This window comes from Prionailurus viverrinus, chromosome F1, assembly GCF_022837055.1.
Source record: "Prionailurus viverrinus isolate Anna chromosome F1, UM_Priviv_1.0, whole genome shotgun sequence".
NCBI lineage: Eukaryota > Metazoa > Chordata > Mammalia > Carnivora > Felidae > Prionailurus > Prionailurus viverrinus.
Window position 1 is genome coordinate 65,172,781 of NC_062577.1, and position 19,066 is coordinate 65,191,846.

Sequence of the window (19,066 nt, forward strand, 5' to 3'; positions counted from 1 at the left end):
GAGCACCCGGTGGTCAGAGGACTTGACGGAGGATCTTATGGACTGGGTGATGCACAAACACTGGGGGGGGTGGTGGTGGGAACTGGGGGGAGGGTAAGGTGTGGGTAGGCAGGACCGCCTGCTAGTTTGAGGGTCTCTCTGGGGCCTTGAAGGGCTGTCGTGTCCTCGAGGTGGAGCTCCAGGTTTTCCCTGCTCAGCCTGGCGGTCTGGCTTCCCTCGTCTCGGCCCTTGTGAAGCTACACCCTGGAGACCACCCACGGCCCCGCCAAGGGCCCACCGCCCACCCCCACCTCAGGCCAGGAGACCTCTGCAACGCAGTCCCCGCTGGCCCCGGTCCTGCCTCCTCCTGTGGCCTTTGGCCCTCCTGTTACATCCTCGCTCATGCGTCCTGGGTTCTGCTCATTCAGTCTTCCAGGTCTTCATTTGTGAGTGCTCCCCAGGGCTCCACGGTCCTGCTGCGTTTATCGCGTCAGCCATCGTGGGCTCTAGACTTCTAGAAACCTGCCCGCTTCACAGGTTCTGGCTTCTCTGAACTCCAGATCTGTCCCCTCACTGCTCTGTGTGTGCTCCTGCCCTTAGCTCCTGGGGCAGAGGCTGGAGAGGTGCCCCTGCTTGGGTTCCACCCAGGCCCGAGCGGCAAGGAGGGCTGGGAGCACTCCTGTGCTTTTGGCTTCCCTGGTGGCGAAGAAGCCAGCCTCCCTCCCAAACCGCAAGGTGGCCACTCCCCAGACGCGGTACAGGGTCCCGGTGCTCACTGGCTCAGCATGTGCTCCCGCCTCCCCCCTCCACCTGCGGTGTCACCAAACTGCTAGGCCCTCGGGTCCCTCCCCCTCCACATCACCCACGTGAGGACCATCCCTTCCTCCGGGCAGCGCCTCTCGCACCCGCACCTTCCTTTCGCTTGGCCCCTGCCTCCGTGGCTCGTTCCGTCAACAGGCGTGTGTCGAGTGCCGCTGGGTGAGGGCGGAGGTGGGGTTCGGGGCTGCTCTGCGGAACCAGCAGTCTGGCAGGGAGGGCGGACAGGCACCACGGGACACCGGGAGGACGGTTGTCCTGAAGACCTGAGCCAGGCTCCGGGGAGCATGGGGCCGGGCAGGCAGGGAGGGCCTCCTGGAGGGGCCGAGGGGCAAGTGGTGACAGGTGAGCAGGAGGTCGTCAAGTCCAAGGTGTGAGGGAGTGGGCGGTGGTGAGGGGCCAGCTGATGTGAGGGGAGGGAGGAAAGAGCAGGCTGGACTAGGGGACGGGGCTGTCGTCACAGGGACTCTGGGCTTGGAGGAGCTGGGGCACGGAGGCTGAAGTTGGTTACCGAGAGAGAGCCTCATGTGCCCCAGCAGGGGGGCTGGACTTGCAGGGTGCTTAGCTGACAGCCTCAGAGATGCCGTGTATGGGGGGGGGGGGGTTGGACGGCGAGCAGCACACAGCCCCTCCCAGGAGGGACAAGGACACCGCATCCAGATGCCTGCTTAGCCCAGTGCCCAGCCGGAGGTTTCACTGGCTCCTGCTTAGTTCTGCAAATGAGGGAACAGAGGCCTGGGAGCCCCCCAGGAAGAGTCTCTGCCCCTCCCCCAGATCACCCCACCATCCGCATGCGTGCCCCCGCTTACACAGTGGGTAGGCCAGTGGGGGCTCCCTGGGAGAAGCACGGGTGCCCCCGGGGCAGCACAGGAGATGGGCCGCTGGGGACTGAAGAGCAGAGAGGGGGCTCAGCCCTGGAAAGTCCCTGGGAGACGGGGTGCGGGAAGGGGTGCGGGCTATCAGGCGGGGAGATCCTTCCTGGAGAAGGTGGCGGAAGGCTGGAGAGGCATCTGAGGAGCTGCTGTGGCCACCGGGGGAGGGGGAGAGGGAAGTGGGGGGGGCCAGCCCCCACCCCTCCCCCAGGCCCAGCCTTTGCACAAAGACTTCTCTGTGAGTGGCCACGGAAGGGCCTTGTCAGGTGAGGGGGCTTAGCTCCCGGGGCTAAGGGGTGGGTGGAAGGGGATTGGAGGAGGGGAGGGCTGAGGGGCAGCCTCAGGCTTTAACCAGATCTGGGAAGGAAATGGAGAAGCTGACACCTAGCCAGAGCCTCACAGTGAGGCCAGTGAGGCCCTGTCGAACCTTCCCAGGACAGGCTCCTCTCCACGGTCCTGTCAGGCCCCGCGGGCCCCCAGCAGCAGGGTCCTGCTGCCCGCCTCCTTCCTTGCTGTAACTCCCTCCACCCCGGCCCCTCTAGCCTCCCTTCCTGCCCTTTCACGGGGCTCCCCAGCTCCTGCACGGGGCTCCCCCGCTGGCTGGCTCGCTCGGGGAGGGCTGTGTTGGGGAGGTAGAAAGAAGCCAGGGCCCAAAAAGAGGCGCGAGGCTGCCTTAGACTCCACACCCAGTCTCGTCCTCCCCCGGGAAGGTTTCTCTCGTTGCCTGACCTGAGTGCCGCCTGCTGTCAACCAGCGTGTGGATAGACCCCTGCCCCACCCCCAACGCCTTGTTGCGCACACTGTTCCTTGTAATAAGTGTGTGGCTTTGGGCCCCGGGAGCAGCAGAAAGGCAGTGGGCACCTCGTGGGGCTGCAGGCTGCTCACAGATTGGATAGCAGGGCTCCATCCGCAGGACTGACAACAGAAGGAGGTTTTGGTTGTCGACTCTGGATCAGACAGGCCGGTCAGGAGACCCTGGCTTCCCTCCCTTGCTAGCTAGGTGACCTTAGGCAAGTCACTTACTGTCTTTGGACCCTAACTTCCCTCCACAGTTACTCCGAGGGATCAGTTGGGTTGGTGTGAGTGAGGGTGAGGCCATGTGCAGGTGGACAGTGCTAATTCTAGAGGGGCCACTGAGGTGGGGACAGTCTGGAAGGGCTTCCGCGGCTTGGAAATGAGGGCACGGATCGCTGGGGAGGAGGGGGCCGGGAGGGACTCGCAGTCCGTGATGAAGGCCTGTCTGAGGGCGGGGCTGGACTCCGGGCGCTGCCCAGAGCTCTCGTGGGCTCAAGCAGGCAGGTGTCTTGGTGGCCATCCTCCTCAGGAAGAGCTTCCCCTTAGGGCCGGTGTAGACACCGTCCAGCAGCCCTGGGAAGAGCGAGGGTGGGGTGAGGGTCCCCCACAGTGTCCTAACCCTGCTTGCTTCCCGCAGCCCGCATCTCGTCGTTCTCCAGAGGGAGCGCTAGCCGGACATCGTGACGCTCCAGCGAATGAGCCCAACGTGGTCCCTCCAAGCCCTGCCGCCCAGCCCAGGACTCTCTCAAGTCCCCGATGATCTTATGCTCCTCGGCATTGTCAGGAGTGAGCTGAATTCAGACTTACTGAGGTCCCTCAGCCTATGGGCCAGGGAGACTTTGAGCAACAGGGGCTTTTGTCTCGAAGCGGTCATCCCTTGTTGTACAAGCTTGAGCTGGGAGGAAGGATGGTTTGGGCATCATCCCCCACTGATAGCAGTGGAGCCTGTAGGCCTGCAGGGAAGGACCAGGCTGAGGCTGGCATATGGAGGGAGAGCCCTGGGCACAGGGGCATGAGCCTCACCCGGCCAGGGCTACCTTCTGCCGGGTTTGTCCATCTGGCACCAGCTGGCTTTCCAGCGCTGCCCCCACAGCCAACCGGACTCCTTCTGCTTCTGTTGCCATAGCAACTGGCTGCCATCTTGTACTCGGGGCACTATCTCCTATCTGGATTTTCCCATGGGGTTCCTGGAGGATGGGACGTAGGTCTCCAGCGATGCATCCCTTCCTCCTGATAGCCATCCAATAAGAATGGCCACGATGGGGGCCAACGACATGTCAGGCTCTATGCTAAGTACTCCCTAGGTGTTATTTAATATGGCAGAGAAAGCATCCATGTGATCAGTTTAAAAGGTTCCCAGTTTCTTGTTTCTATGACAGACCTTTCCTCTCTCCAACCAGGAAACACCACGATCTTGCTTATTCTGTCTTGCAAGGTCCTTCCCAGTGTCTAACTGAGACCTGTTCTGCTGAAGTACCAGTTCTCTGACCCTGGGCTTGACATGGCTAATTTGAGAGGTAAGGAACGGACTGTCACCTGCTTTAGTCACTTTTTTGGGCTTCGTGGACTCCAACTGATGGCCTAGGGAAACACACATGGGTACCTTGGTGAGGTCCGAGTGCCCCTTAAAGACTTGGGGACACAAGTCTGCAATCTTTTGTTCAGAGGGGCACCTGGCTGGTCCAGTCAGTAGAGCACGCGACTCTTGATCTCAGGGTCATGAGTTCAAGCCCCACATTGGGTGTGGAGGCTACTTAACAATAAAACAATGATAATAATAATTAATGAATGAATAAAATCTTGTTGAGAGAAGGGGAGTCAGGGTCACAAAACGCTTTGAAATTTCCCTTCCTTGCCCCCATCGCCACCCAAAGAGAAAAGCCAGAACCAGAGGCCATCGGAAAGGGCTAGTCTCTCAGGCCCTCAGCAGGGGGGAGTTCCCTAGGAAGGCAGGCTCCCCGCTGCTGCCACTGGGGAGGTTCCAACAGGGTCCCTGAGAGATCCTGAGGTGGTGAGAATTCCCTCCCTCTGGAGCTCCAGCACAAGGCAGAGAATGGTCACCTTGACCTAGAGGGGCATCTCTAAGGGGCACTGAGCAGGGGCCAGCTTTGCTGAGGGAATCTCCAATGAGGGGCAGGTGGGGAGAGAAAGGAGGCCATTCTCAACTGAGGCAGGGTGGGCTGGCAGGGAGGGGCTGGGGATAATTTATGATATCATTGTTTCTCCGCCCTGCTTTCCCAGCCCCCCTTCCCAGCCCCCTGCTACTGTACTGTTGCTAGGAGATGCTGGCTGTCCGTGTCTGGGCTGGGAGGGCGGAGCCGACAGACCCTGCTCCGTCTGGACTCCTCCTCCCCCCCTGCGGGGGAGGGCCTGCTCTGAGCTTCACCCACCACCCCTCCCCAGGCCCCCACACGCACCTTCTCTTCTGTTGTCCCCCAGATCTAGCCAGCCTGGGGCTCGTGGGGCTTGTGGGCAGCCTGAGGATCTGGGGCAAGGAATGGGACAGTGAGCAGTGGAGGGAGAGGCTGGCAGACTCAGCCGGGGTGCTTAGGAGTGGCCGGCTCACCTCAGGGCCTCTGGGAGCCAGCCCGGGTCAGGACGAGCGCCAGGGGAAGTCGGAGGCCTCGAGGAGCCCAAGTTCGAGGGAGACAAGTCTTTCCCTTTGGGGAGCTACCAGTACAATGGGTGAGGCAGACCCCATCCACACCCCTCCTCGGTACCGCCCCAGTCAAGGTCGGGGGCCTGTAAAGACCATGTTTAGGGGCAGGGGGGGGAGCGAGAATGGAGGTAGGGCAGGCAGGGACGTAAGGCTGGGCCTTCTGGTCTGAGCGGAGCTGGGCAGCGCAGGGGCTCGGACCCCCCTCCTCTTCCGGAGACTCTCTTTTCAGATTTTAAAGCCCTGGGAGAAGTCAGATGGGGTGAACCTCAGGGACTCCCAAAGCTGCTGGCTCCTGACTCCGGCCGGGGCAGGGGAGGGAGGCCGTGGCCACGGTTGTGCCCCTAACGCAGATTTCTGTGTGGCCCCTGCTCGTCCTGTTCATTCCTAGGTGCTGAGGCTCCTAGGTCTCCCCCACCCCAGGAAGGAAGGGGCTGACCTCGATTCCACACCCACTTGCTCACGCGAGCCCTCTCGCAGCCGTCTTCTCTGTCAATCTGCTGCCAGGCCTGGAGTGGTTCTGTCCCCCACTTGGCAAAGCTGCAGTCAGGGCCCCACGAAGGATGTGTGGGTCACCCCGCGTCACGGGGCTGGTAAGTTGGGCTTCAGATGGGGCCTGGTGGGTCCCCCGCACAGGCTGCGTCCCTCCCCGTGGCTCCAGTAGAACACCTCCTAACACACCGAGTGACTGAGGGGCGGAGCCCGTGGGCAGGGAGCCCACGGCAGGTGGGAAGCCGCAGGATGCTACTGCCGTCTTTGGGGGTGAAGACGGGACTGGAGAAGAGACCACAGTTGCTGCAGAAATCACCCAAACCTTCCCAGGTTTGTCCTTGGCCAACGGAAGCATGTTCCCCACCTGGTGCCGAGTCCCTTGGGCCTTTACCTCTCCCCTGCTGGGGACCTGAGTCCCTCGCCCTGTCGTGGCCTTGGGCAGAGCTCCTGGAAGACACGCCCAGTCTCAGCCCTCCCCAGCCCCCTCCCTTTCTGGTGGAGGGGAGCCCCGAGGGCCGCTGGACACTCTCCCTGGAATTCTGTCCTCTGCTTCCTGCTAAGGTCTCCATCCAAAGACAACCTTTTTCACTCTTGCCGTTTTTTTCTTTTCAGACCGAAAAGAAGGACTTATTGCACCCAGCTGGCATGGGTTCCCTCTGAGAAGCCCTCCTGGATTGATCGAAGTGGCAAGACCCCAGCTCCAGCCTGGGCTGCCCGTTACACCCGGAGCCACCCGGGAGAGGACTTCGTCCCACCCTTGCTCCCGTGGCCACCGCTGTCCACCCTGGCCCATCCCAGTTCCTGTGGCGTCCGAGCTGAGAGTCCTCTGAGATGGCGGTCCCGTCTCAGATCTAATAAAGACTCCTGAATGTTGAACCAGTCCGGGTGGTGGTGATGTACCTGGGCAGGGTTGGGAGGGGAAGGCTCCCTCCGAGAGACCCTTGCTGGGGGAGCCCCTGTTGCAGCAGAAGGGGGAGGGGAGCCTCACTAAGACAGAGCTCCCCGCTGTGGGCGTGGGCGGGGGGGGGGGGGGAGTGAAGACCTCCTCAGCAACTTCCACCTCTCTCAGCCGGCCCAGGGCTCCTGGCAATGCCATCAAGGCTCTGGTCAGTCCCAGCTCAGAGTGCTGGGCAGATGCTCCCAGCAGCTCCCCAAATTGTAGTTTGAAACCTGGATTTTTTTTTTTTAAAGCTTATTTACTTATTTTTTGGGGAGGGAGGGACAGAGAGAGAGGGAGAGAGAGAATCCCAAGCGGGCTGCGTGCTGTGCGCAGAGTCCTACGTGGGGCCCGAATTCACAAACCGTAAGGTCGTGATCTGAGCCAGAATCAGGAGTTGAATGCTTAACCGACTGAGCCAGGCAGGCGCCCCCAAACCTGGAATTTTTCTAAATAAAAAGGCTTAAGATCGTGTGCATGGCACACTTTCAACAGCACAAAAGGGAAAGTATGTCTCCTTCCCACCCCCGTCCCCGGCCACCTACCTCCTGTCCCAAGAAGCAACCACTGGTCCCCGAGTCCTCCCGGAGACAGTCCGTATGCATCTAAGCACATATGTCTACAACCTCCCCCACCGCTTTCATTTAAACACTGACCACAGCATTTTTAGCCCCCTAGGCCAGGACTCCTAGCCTGAGGTCAAGGTGAACCTCAGAGGAGGCTGGCATCTGCTGGAATTGCATGCAGAATGCTGGCTAGGCACCTGTACCCTGTTTCTTGGAAGAAGGGACACATGAAAGCCACCTGGTCTAGTCCAGCTCTCCATTTTACAGAGGAAACTGACGTCGGGGAGAAGAGCTACGTCCAGGGTCCTCAGCATGGTGGGGGCCCGTCGGAAGAATGCCAGGCTCCCTGCACCTGGGCACCAAAGAGCCCCAGGGTCTCCTGCCAGGACAGGGTCTCCGAGGGCTGACTCAGGCCCAGGATGCAGCCAGGAAGAGGCATTTCCATTTGTATCACAAATGTGGCTTATTTAAGAGACTGAGCTTGGGCCCCCCAGGCCTGGCTAGTGCTTCTGAGGCTCCCAACCCTCCCTTTGAGACCCTCCATGCTGTCCAGCCTTGCAAGGACCCCCCGCAGCCCCCCACCCCCACCCCGCACCGGGTCAGTCTCTGGGGAGGAGGGGTGAACAGGGACAGAGTCTGGCCTGGGGTCAGCATGATGTGCCCAGTTCCGGCCTGAGCACCAGTCTTCACAGCCTCCTTCTCCTCTGGGTATTGGGGACCCTGTGCGGGGAGAGGCAGCCGGTGGCCTCCCGGCTGGCAAAGGAGGTTCCCGGTGAAGACAAGGCGCTGGGACAGACCGGGTGGGCTGCCTTTTGGAAACAGAAAGACCCAGACCCAGACAGGGGCAGAGCGGGTGGGGGCTCTCCTTCCACAGGGATGCCAGCACTGGGGTGGGAGGGTCCAGGCGGGACACTTCGGAATGTGCTCTCCGAGTCCCACCGAGCTATGCAGATGAGGCCTGTCTGTATGCAGATGAGACCGTCTGTATGCAGATGAGGAGAAAGGGCATTCTCTTCTCAGGGTTACCATAGAGCCCAGCCCACCCCCGGCCCTCCGGGCCCCAGCTGCAGGGCAGCCTGGGAAGAGGCCAGGCTGGGGAGAGACAACCTGTGGTAGGTTAGACTTCGGGAAGGACTGACCCAAGGAAAATGGGCTGTTCTGGGGAAGGAGCTGGTGATAGAACTGAGAATGCAAGAGGGACGGCTGGGAGAGCCGGGCCGAGAAGATGGGGCGAGCCATGACAGAACCCGGCAGACAGCTGTGAGCAGGACAGAAAGGAAGGGCTGATCTTCCACTCCACGCCAGGTCCGCTGGGTCTCCTGGGGTCCTGGCGATGCTCCTGTGAGCCTTTCACAGACAGAGAGGCCCCGACAGGCTGACGGACGCGTCTAGGACACAGTTTGCAATGGCGGGGCCCTGGCCCGTCCAGCTCCGTGGCGGGCAGCCACAGCCTGGAGCCCTCCTACTCCTTGGGGGGGGGGGGGGCAGGCAGGCACTCGGACGGTTCCCTCTGCCCCGGGGGAAGGGGACAGTGCTCAGGGTTAGGGGGCTGTGCCCGGCCCAGCCCAGGGGCGCTGGCTGGGTCTCGGGCCCAGGGAGGGCCTGTGGGGGGCTGGAGGGGGTAGCTGAGGGCAGATACCAGGAAGGGGACAGCAGGTTGAGAAAAGATGCCAGGGATAACCCAGTGGGGGAAACTGAGGCCAGAGAGATTGGGAGGGTTGCCGTCCTCACTGAGCAGATCCAAGCCCGAGCTGGGCCTGGACCCAGGGCCCCTTCCAGGGTGCAGAGGCCCAGAGTGGGGGTGTCTTTGAGAACGGCCTCTCCTCTTCCTCCGGCGGCCCCCGGCCCCTCCACCCCCCACCCAACGGGGTAGCCAAGGCCTTTGTGGGGAAGCGGCAGGGAAGAGAGGCCCCTTGTCGGCCCTTCATCTCGCCGGAGGTTCCGCCGATGCCAGCCCCCTGGCACCGGCTGGGCTCTCCTTCCTGGGGGTGCCAGCCGCCCCCCCCCCCCCAGTGCCACTGCCCGCTCCCCAGCCCTGCCGTTTCCTGGAGCCTCAGGGCTTTGGCCCCGGGCCCGGCTGAAGGATGGCGGGTGCCCCGGCCCCAGCGCCTCCCGCGTCTCCCCTTTCACACGCTGGCACCAGAGCCGTGGGAACGCCGGGCGGCAGCTGGGCACCGGTGCCCAGCTCTTGCCCACCCCCAGCCCAGCCGACCTCGGAGAGGGGAGAGCAGAGCGGCAGGCAGGCTGCCCCAAACAGCCCCTTCAGGACGGGGCCCTAGAAATCCTTCGCACTAATTATGAATCTGGGGACAAACAAGGCATTTGCAAGTCAATTAGTGACAGAACTTTCCCAGGAAAGAGTTTCGTCCAGGCTCAGCTTCAGACAGGGCCACATGCTGGGTCATCTTGTCCCTCCTCCTGTCTCTGCCCTGCTCGAAGCTCAGGGAGAGAGGCCGCCCCTCTGCGGCTGAGGGTGCCAGAGCCCAAGTGGGCAGGAGGCTGGAGGGCAGCTGGAGGTCACTCGAGGGCTGCCGCAGGGAGGCGTCCTGTCAGGGTCCACCTGCCTGGACAGGGTGACGTGGGTGGGTTGACAGGAAAGTGGACGTCATTGTGAAAAGGCGGGGGAGGGGGGGAGGGGGGGAGGAATCTTCCCTGAGCACAGAGACACCAAGAGGAGGCTGAAGCAGGAGGCACGCAGCCCAAGGGGGCTCAGCCGCATCCATGGGAACTTCAGGTGGGCCTGGGGCCATCTGGGGCCACTTGTCACAGAGAGGGAGGTAGGGCGTGGTGTTGCTCTCCGAGGCCTGGGAAAGGCTCTCTCTCTGCCTACGGGACCCCTTAATTGGGGGACGAGGGGGAGGGAAGGGCTGCTGGGGCAAACGCCCCTAGAGCCGCCCCGCTAGCCATCTGAGGGAGATTAAGGGATTACAATTAAAAGGCGTTTGCAGACGAGCAGGTGGGTTGGGGCTGTGCTAGCGATCTAATTGCCCAATTGCTGTGCCCGGGCTCTAATGAGCGGGGGTGGGCTTTTCGGGGAGGGGAGGGCGGGGCCTGGGGGGTGGGGCCTCACCTCGAACACACCTCGGCTCGCGGGGTCACGCCCACAGGCTCCCCTGCTGCCCTCCCTGAGGACTCAAGAGGAAGCAGCCTGACTAGGCTTCCCGGGCTGGACAAGGGTGTTCGGGCCAGAAGTGAGCAAAGAGGGTGCTGAGCTCCCGACCAGAGGCGCCGTGAACACGGGGGATGGTTAGGGCGGACTCTTGTCAAGCACTGTGCTAAATCCTCTATAACGTAGGTAATCCCCGCGACCACAGTAGAGCCTGTCCGCGCCTCTGCGGGGGTCCCGCTGACCAGGGGCGGCTCCCTTCACACCCACCCTTGCCAGGAAGGGACAGATGGACAAACCCTCCCTAGACTCGGAAAGGCCCCAGGCTGAGGGTCCAAGCACGCCCGGTTCCGCGAGGGCCCAGCCTCTCTCCTACGAAAACCACGCTGGAAACCTGGACGCACAGCGGGCCTCACACAGCTAAGCCTTTGCACAGCCTGTTCCCGCTTCTGCGAGGGCCACCCCTTCCGCTCCTGTCCCCGGCCCCTCGGAGAAGTCTTCCGCTCCCCGCCATCCGGGGCTCCCCGCTCTTGAGGGTTACCTCTGGCGAGGGGGTGCCTAGCACGCATTTAGGAATTACATGAGTGGCCTGCAGGCCGGCGGCCCTTCACGTTTAGACACTAAAGGCCCTGATGGAGAGCAGCTCTGGGGGGATCCCCAAGCAACCGGGATGTGAACTGTCTCTGGAAGGGACCTGGGGGTGGACCCTGAGGCACGAGGGGGACTGCCTACTGTGCGCCGTGGCTCCCGAGTGCGGTGAAGAGATTACTTATTCGGAAACAATTACATTTAATTTAAAATAGTAATGATTGCAGCTTTTTTAAAGGTTTATTTATTTTGAGACAGAGAGCACAAGAGGGGAGGGGCAGAGAGGAGGAGAGACAGGATCCCAAGCACACGCCGCCGCGCCATCAGTGTGGAGCCCGACGCGGGGCTCGAACTCACGGAACCTCGAGATCATGACCCGAGCCACACTCAGGAGCCGGACCCTTAGCCAACTGAGCCACCAGGCACCCCGACTATTGCATCGTTTTTCAAGGCTGGGGAAAAACGTTTTGGCGTCTTTTACCCCAAAGGCCAGGGCAAGAGCGAACCTCAAGACTCCTCACTGGGGAGGAAGGACTGGGATTTCAGTTCCTCCTGTCCCCTTCTTCCTTCCTTTGGCCCACCCTTGCTTCCCCACCCAGGCCATCTGGGTCTGGTCCTTGTGCCCCACGCTCTGCCCAGGCCTTTCGAGACCGGCCCGGAGAAGCAGCATCTCCGCGCACGCGGGCCCGCTGCCGCCCCTGTGAGGGGCCAGTGGTGGCCTGGTCGCTCCCCTACTGAGGGCACGTGCCCAAGGGACTCTTGCTGCCCGGCCCGCGTGGGTCTGCCAACCTGCTGTGTGCCCACTTGCCCTCTCTGTGCATCGGGCCACGGGTGCCTCCCTGCCCGTCCTCCCCCTGCCCGGCCGCGCTGAGCATAAAGGAGGTCTGGCGGGGGGTCTTAGCATCTCACCTGGGACCTGGGGCTACAAACGGTAACGATTTGCCGGAGCTGCGGGGGGATCAGCTGTGATGACGTCTGTGGGGTGCTTGGCACCCCACGGGCGTGAAGCGGGGGCTCATAAATGGTAGCTGTTCTTACAGTTATTAAATGGGAGGGCCCCGCAAACGGCCCGAGCCTGCGGCAAGGGCTCCTCATTACTGCTCTGGCTGGGGGTAATGAGGCCTGTGGTAATGGCCCCTCACACTCCCAGGCCCACCGACAAAAGGCCCAACAAAGTGGGAAGTGAATGCCTAATGGGACCCTTGGGGGCTCCGCCCAGGGCTGGGGGGGCGTCGGGAAGGACCCTCTGGCTGCAGCTCCAGGTGCCGAAGAACCCCGCAGGCCAGAGACCCTGCCGACAGGCCGCCCCCTCTCTGACCCAGGTCAGCTCAGCATCGGGGCCTTGGCTGAGCGGGGTGTGCACCCCAGCACCCCTGACCTCTCGAGGCTAGCCTGGGAGACCGACAAGAACCCAAACGAATAAGTGAAGTGCACCTGATGTCAGCTGGTCACGAGTGATCTGGAGAGAAATACAATAGGAAAAGGGGACAGGAAGGGCAGGGGTCAGAAGGTGAGTTGCAGGGGCACCTGGGTGGCTCCTGGGTGGAGCATCTGACTTCGGCTCAGGTCACGATCTCACGGTTCATGAGTTCGAGCCCTGCATCGGGCTCTGTGCCGACAGCTCGGAGCCTGGAGACTGCTTCACAGTCTGTGTCTCCCTCTCTCTCTGCTTCCCGCATCCCCCCCACCCCCGCTCACACTCTGTCTCTCAAAAATAAATAAATGTTAAAAAAATACAAAAAAAAAAGTGAGTTGCAGTATCAGATAAGGTCCTTAGGACAGACAGATTTTGTTCAACGCCTTCTTGTGAAAAATTGTAAATAGACACAACACCGGTCAGGACAGTAGAGCAAGCCCCGGCCTCCATGGCTCCTGGAGGCTCCTGGCCACAGGCTCCCCTACTCCCTCCCCGCCACCTGCCTCCCTTGGTAGGCCCAGAGTTGTTTTCGGCAAATCCCACACCTCTCCTTTGGCAGAGGGCGCGGTCTGAGCGGGGACAGAGGGACAGACGGGCAAGGCAGCACTTGGTCACTCGGGAGGCGGGCTCCCAGGCAGACAGACTGCTACGGTATGTGGACGGGTGGCCTCCAGTCTCATCTTTGTAACTGGCCGTGTGACATTTCACGAGTCTCCTAACTGCTCTGAACGTCAGATTTGCCGTCTGTGAAACGGGGCTGATCCTTTATCCCACAGGGGGCTTATAGAAGGGGATGAGTATCCCTGTGTGTGTTTCATAAAAGTACAGCGACAGGGCAGAGCCAGGGTCTGGCCCCAGAGAGACGCAGTGACTTGGAGGTGAGACAAGGCCCCAGGGTGCCCAAGACCAGGTGGGGGCTGGGAAGTCTCCTGCAGGAGGTTACCCCTGAAGGGAACTCAGTTCAGCAGGCCTCCGTGAAGGGGAGGGGGCTGAGCCCAAGCTTGGCCGTGTGTGTGCTGGTCTGCCTTTCAGCCCCACCCCCCATGGATGGGCCACAGGATTCCAGGCTGCTGGAGACGAGAAGGGCCGGAAGGCCTGAATGGCCACTGTTCTCTGAAGAGGCTTCGTCCCCTTTAAAGACCCTTATCACCACCTCCACCTCCCTCCCAGGGTGATTATCACCCAGAGGGGCCTTTCCTAGGGGACATAAAGAGACCCTCAACTCCCATCAGTTAGGCAGGATAATGGGCCATTCACTCAGAGGGGACCCCAGCCCCACACCTGGCCCTCTCGGGCAGCCCTACTCGACCGCCCCATTGTCCCAGGCTGCCTCGCACGCACACATGGGCGTCAGTGGCAGGGGGAGCCCGAGTCCCCAGCTGGAGCGATCCTGGCCCTTCCCCCACCTCTCCAGCCGCCTGGACTCTGGGCTCGATTTGGGGGAGGTGGGCCTGCCATTCATCACACCCCCCCCCCCACTCAGAATTTCACTGCTCTCGAAAGCCCTTACAGAGTGATGGGAAAATGGGAGGGAATAATTAGGAAAATCATTAGCGTCTCAAGGCCCATCTGAGAGGGATTAAGGGATTAAAAGCCTTGCAGCCAATCTCTCCTACTTTAAGGTTGTTGTAGGGGTTTTGTTTTCAGGACTTTCTTTTTCCTCCTTTCTTCTGAGTTGGGGCAGACTGAAGTCTTGGTGGATCCTTCCTTCAAAAGCTATAGGAAAAAGTCAAGACATTGAAGTCCCGGTGGGGGAAGAATGGGGGAGGCAGGTGTCTGGGGAAGGGTCCTCCCCAAGCTCTCCTGGGCCGCCTTGGGCCCCTTCTCAGGGCCTGAGTGGTCTGGGAGGGGGTGCTGAGGTCATGTTTGCTGGTCTGCCTCTCAGCGCCACCCCCCATGGAGGAGCGCCCAGCCCTGCCTGTGGGCCACCTTCCACCTGCCCCGAGTGCTGGCTGAGGGTTCAGCAGGCCCCCCTGCCCCCCATTGGGTCCGTCCTGCTCTGGTGGCCTGAGGCTGGAGGCCCAGGGGGAGAGACAGTGAGGCAGGAAGATCGATCGGGCTGTAAGCACCACGCAGCGCTATCCTTGGGCGGCCCAGGATCCAGTTGGGGCCAGCAGATAGACGGCTCCTTACAGCACGCTGTGAGGGGGACTGAGATGTAAAGGGGGGGCGGGGGGTCTACACAGGAGGCAGACCCCGTGCAGTCTGGAGGGGTTAGGGACAATCCCCCGGAAGAGGTGGCTGTATTTATTTATGGGCATTCGGTCATTGTGAGGTAGGTGTTCTACTCGAACACATCATCCGCTTTCCCCGTGCGTCACTGTCTCCCTGAAAGGGTCCCTGTGTCCCCCGGCCACAGGAGGAGGGATTCAAATCCCACACCACCTGGCTTAAGGCAAACAGGGACGCTGAGGCCTAAGGGCTGCTGGGGCGCGGAGGCACGCGTCAGGTGGACACCCAAGCTCGCTAGTCTTTCTGCCTCCAACCCAAGCCATCCCCCCACCCCCAGAATGTTCCGGAGAAGAAAGATACAGGCCTCACGTGGCTCCCACAGCTCCCTCCCCCGATACACACAGCGGCCTCCCTGGTTCCAGTTCTGGGGCTCCCTCCACTTCTCAGGAAGCTACCCGCCCCCCCCCCCCCCCCCAGCCTCTGTGCCCACTGACACTCGCCTGGAAGGGCCTGGGGCCAGGCAGGGCGGCCGCGAAGCCGAGCGGCCCAAGACGGAGGCAGCCAGAAGCCTCCCGCAGCCAGCGCCTTGCCAGGGGTGCGGGGGGTAGACGCTGGCGGCCGTGGCCTGCCGCAACATCAATAATCGCGTTTATTAATGGTCTTAATTAGCAACTGCCGACAAGAAGCCCGGTGCTAATTCCACCGATAATCTAGGCTCGCGGGGCGTGGACAGAAGGGCGGGTGCAGGATGGATGGCAGGCGGCCACCGCGTACGGTCGGTCCGGCTACGGCGGAGCCTGCCTGAGAGGCGAGAGGGACGGGGAGGAAGGGGGACCCTGCCCCCCACCACCTCCCACACCAGGGGTCCATAGCCCCCCGTGGCGCAGCCTCCTCAGATGGTGTTGGGACAAAATGAAGCGTGAGGAATGGGGGTGGGGGGAGGGGAGACTTCTGTCTGCGCCTCCAGGGCCAGAACCAGACAACAGCCCGTGGGATGAAGGCGAGTCTATAAAAGCCTGAGTGAAATGAGCTAGAAGGCGATTGGGAACAAGCCCCACAGTGTCCTGGAGCCACATTCCTCGCTCTGGGGAGGGGGAGATGGTTGATGCGAGCAGGGACACTGGGGGGGGCCGCCTCTCCAGCTGAGCCCTCTCCTGCCAAGAGGAGCAGGGTGGGAAAGGCGAGTTTCAGAATCTAGACGATGTCCTAGCACAACAAGGCCACTTCCTCTCTCAGCCCCCGAGCCAAGCTGGGCCCGCTTGGGGCCCCAAAGACCAGCGAGCGGCCCCGAGAGCCCTGGAGGCCCAAGCCAAAGAGAGAGGGCCGCTTGGGGGGGGGCGAGGAGCTCCGGTCACGCCTCTTCCGGGGACCGCCCGCCCCAAGGGTGCCTCCTGCAGGTGCCCACGCGGAGGGAGGGTGTACCCGGGGTTCGGGGGGGTGGACGCTCCGGCCACGTGTGGACTTGTGTTGAGGATGTGGGGCCAGAGGAGTTTCCCTGAGGCTGGGCAGCCCAGGTCAGAATGTTCTGGAGGGGTTCTGGGTGGGGCCGGAGGCCTCACGGAAGAGCGGCTGGCTGAGGAGTTGCAGCAGGGCCCAGGTCCAGAGGTGGGGGTCTGGGGGCAGGCACCTCGGCTCCCAGCCCTGGTCCCCTGAGCCTGACTTTCCTCTTATCCACCAGTGTTCCACGTGCTAGCCCCGGAGGCCAGGCTCCCTCCCTCCCCCCTCACAACGGGGTTACTGCACCTGCATCCCCAGGGGAGCCAGGGGGCTGGAAGGGAAGAGCTCCATCTGAGATGGGGGGCCGCCCCCCCCCAGAGGAACAGGCCTATGACGTGGCGGTAGGACCCCCGCCTCCAGGAATACCAGCGTTTCCACCAGCCTCCTCTCCCTCCTCCTCCTTACTGGGACGGGGATCTGGGCTTCCTGGGACAGTTCTTTTGGGTGTTGCCCGATAGATTGTGCCCTGAGAACATGATGAGCCCCGGAAACGTCACTGTTTCAAGAGCCCAAACACCATCTCTATACAGCTTCTCACCTGAGCGGCATCAGCCCCTGGTCAGGAATCTTCGTAGAAGTTTGGGGAAGACGAACTCAGGAGGCCCTGCACCTTGCCAGGCTCAAGCCCAGGTACTGCACGCGCCCAAGAGCGGGGCTCCAGGCTCCTCGCCAGGATGGACTCTGCTCCTAACAGAGCTCCCGTGCCCACTATTTTTTTTTCAAGTGAACTCTGTACCCATCATGGGGCTCGAACGCAGGACCCTGTGATCAGGAGTCACATGCTCTACCGTCAAAGCCAGCCAGCCATCCTCACTGAGCGTTTCAGTCCAGGGTTCGACCAGTTCCATCTGTTAGCTGGACACAGGCCCCTGGGCTGGGGTGGAGGGCCGTACCGCTCTCCCTTGTGGGAGGGGACTTTATGTGGGACCCCTGTGCCTACATCCCTGGAGAAGCTATTTTAGTCCTGCCTTGGTGAGCCCTTCTCCCAGGCAGAGGCGGAGCCCCTAACTGTGGCGACAGCAGGAGGCAGGAAGGGAGGCCTGCACTAGGCCTGGGGCTCCCTGGTCAGAGAGGATCCCTTGGCGAGTCTCTGTCCAGTAAGCTGCTTTGGGGAAACCATGAGCACTTCCCCCACGGCTCTGGACGGGAACGGGCTCCAGGAACACCTGTAAGAGTCCACTGGGTCAATGCAGTGTGAGGAAATGGACGCAGATGGGGACTGGGGTTTGGCTAACACGTAGGGAGGGTAGGAAGGACAGCGACCGCAGCCAGGTTTAACCCCCAAGAGACGGGTTCAGAGACAGGGACGGACTCCTGCAGACCGCGGAGCTAGTGAGAGGGGGAGGTCAGCTAGGTGCCCACCGCGGTCTGACCCCAAAGTCAAGCCTCTTTGGGGCAAGGGGTAGGTATGGACGGGACCGTTTTGGCCAAGGCTGGTGATCAGACAGTGCCTTGGAGACAATGGCGCTCTGTCCCAGGGCGCTGGGGACGCCAGCTCATCCCTATGCAGTGACTGCCGGCCCCTTTCAGGCGGTGGAAGCCGGCGGCGGAGGGGAATTCTCACAGGCCGGTGGCATTTGCATAGCCGGCTCGCCCGCCTGCCGGAGACATTGGCCCGCATTGTTCCCACCGGCGGTGGTGGCGCACGGGCCCGGGACGCGCAGGGCGCGGGCGGCAGGGCCAGACAAAGGGGCCGGGGCGCAGAGCCGGGAGGCGGCGGGTAGGGGTCCTGATGGTGGGAGAGAAATATCGGGGTGAGGCGGGGCGCCCGCCGAGCCCGTCTGCCCCGGTACGGCCACCGGCCCCCACTTTGGACACCCAGGCCGTGTCTAATTCCTCCCTGAGCCGGTGCCTCGTGCCGTGATGTGAATCCCAATGGCGCAGCTCAGGCCTTTCCCAGGCTGCGTGGTTCAGGCCAGGTCCTCCAGAGGTCAGAGGAGCCGCTGTGGCCAAAGGGTTCCAGCCCCACAGACACAGAAGCATGGGGCAGAGGGGGATCTTGCAGACCCCTTTGTCACAGACACACAGTTACCCGAAGCCAGAACAGTGGCCACTTCCCAAAGCCCGTCCCTCAATGCCCCGGCTCTGCTGTCTTCCACGCTGACCCCAGTGCGGCCCGTCTCTCCCATCAGTGGGGCCCTGGAGGAGAGCGAGGCCCCAGTGTCCTCGTCCATCATTGTCCCCAGAGCTCAGGCACTGGGGCCGGACAGAGTTCATGAGTGGACAAGTGTCTGATTGTCCTGCATTGAGAGTGATAATGATGGTGATCAGAGGGGCTGTCCCTGAGGGGCAGGGGCCTCATTGTCCTCAAGGGGTAAGGAAGGTGCCCCCTTGGCCCCTGTCCCTGCCATCTCCTTGACCTGCTCATTGTCACCCTATTGACCCAGCCTGAATGGATGGGCCACCGTGCAAAGGACCAATGGTGCTGAGCCGCTGTAGGGAAGATGGGGGAGGGGCTCCATGTTGGTTCAGCAGACGGGCTCCAGGGACACCTGTATTTCCTGCCCTCTGAGCTCCCTCCCTGAAAGCAGTGATGAGACCGTGATCCCTGTCCCCCCACCCCCAAACCACAAGGGACGGCTTGCTTCAATCAGGGCTCGGTCTCTGGGGTGCCCACCAGCTTGCTTTGCCCCAGGCACCGGTGGGGAAGGGAGAGGAGGGAATGTGTGACAAACCAGGCAGCGGGTTCAGGAAATCTCGGCCCCGGACAGTCCCCTGAGCCCAGGTGTTGGGTCCTGTAGCAGAGCTCATCACTGTCTCCAGGCCACAGGGGACTTTGTGGGGATGATGGAGCTTGGAACAAGTTGCAGGACCTGTAAGGCCGTGTGTTGTGGGGCAGCCCACGCCCTGCCCTCCTTTCTCAGGGGCCTGGGGTGGGCGTCCCACGTCTCCTCCCTTGGAAGCATGTCCCTTCTCCGCTGAGGTGGGAGCAGTGGCCAGCCTGGGCTGGAGCTGTTCATGTGCTGGTGCTGGGAGGAGATCTGGCTGTAGTCAGTCAAGGAGGAACAGGAAGCGGAGGAGATGCGCCGGCATAAATGACTCCCCAGACCGGGCCAGGGCAGGGAGGGTCTCCTCCCACCGCGGAATCTCCCTTTCCTGGCAGCCTTTCAGATCCCTGTAAGGACTGCTGGGGACTCTAGTTCAGCACAGGGGCTGGGAGCTGAGGCCCCAGA

General features: G+C 62.0%; 1 long non-coding RNA gene across 1 annotated transcript; it reads left to right on the forward strand.

Annotated features, from left to right (window-relative positions):
• The first annotated feature begins 4,785 nt into the window (after positions 1–4,785).
• Positions 4,786–6,464, forward strand: LOC125155517 (uncharacterized). Its single transcript, XR_007148253.1, has 3 exons — positions 4,786–5,147; positions 5,510–5,711; positions 6,223–6,464. It is a non-coding gene; the product is annotated as an uncharacterized LOC125155517 (long non-coding RNA).
• Positions 6,465–19,066: the final 12,602 nt, after the last annotated feature.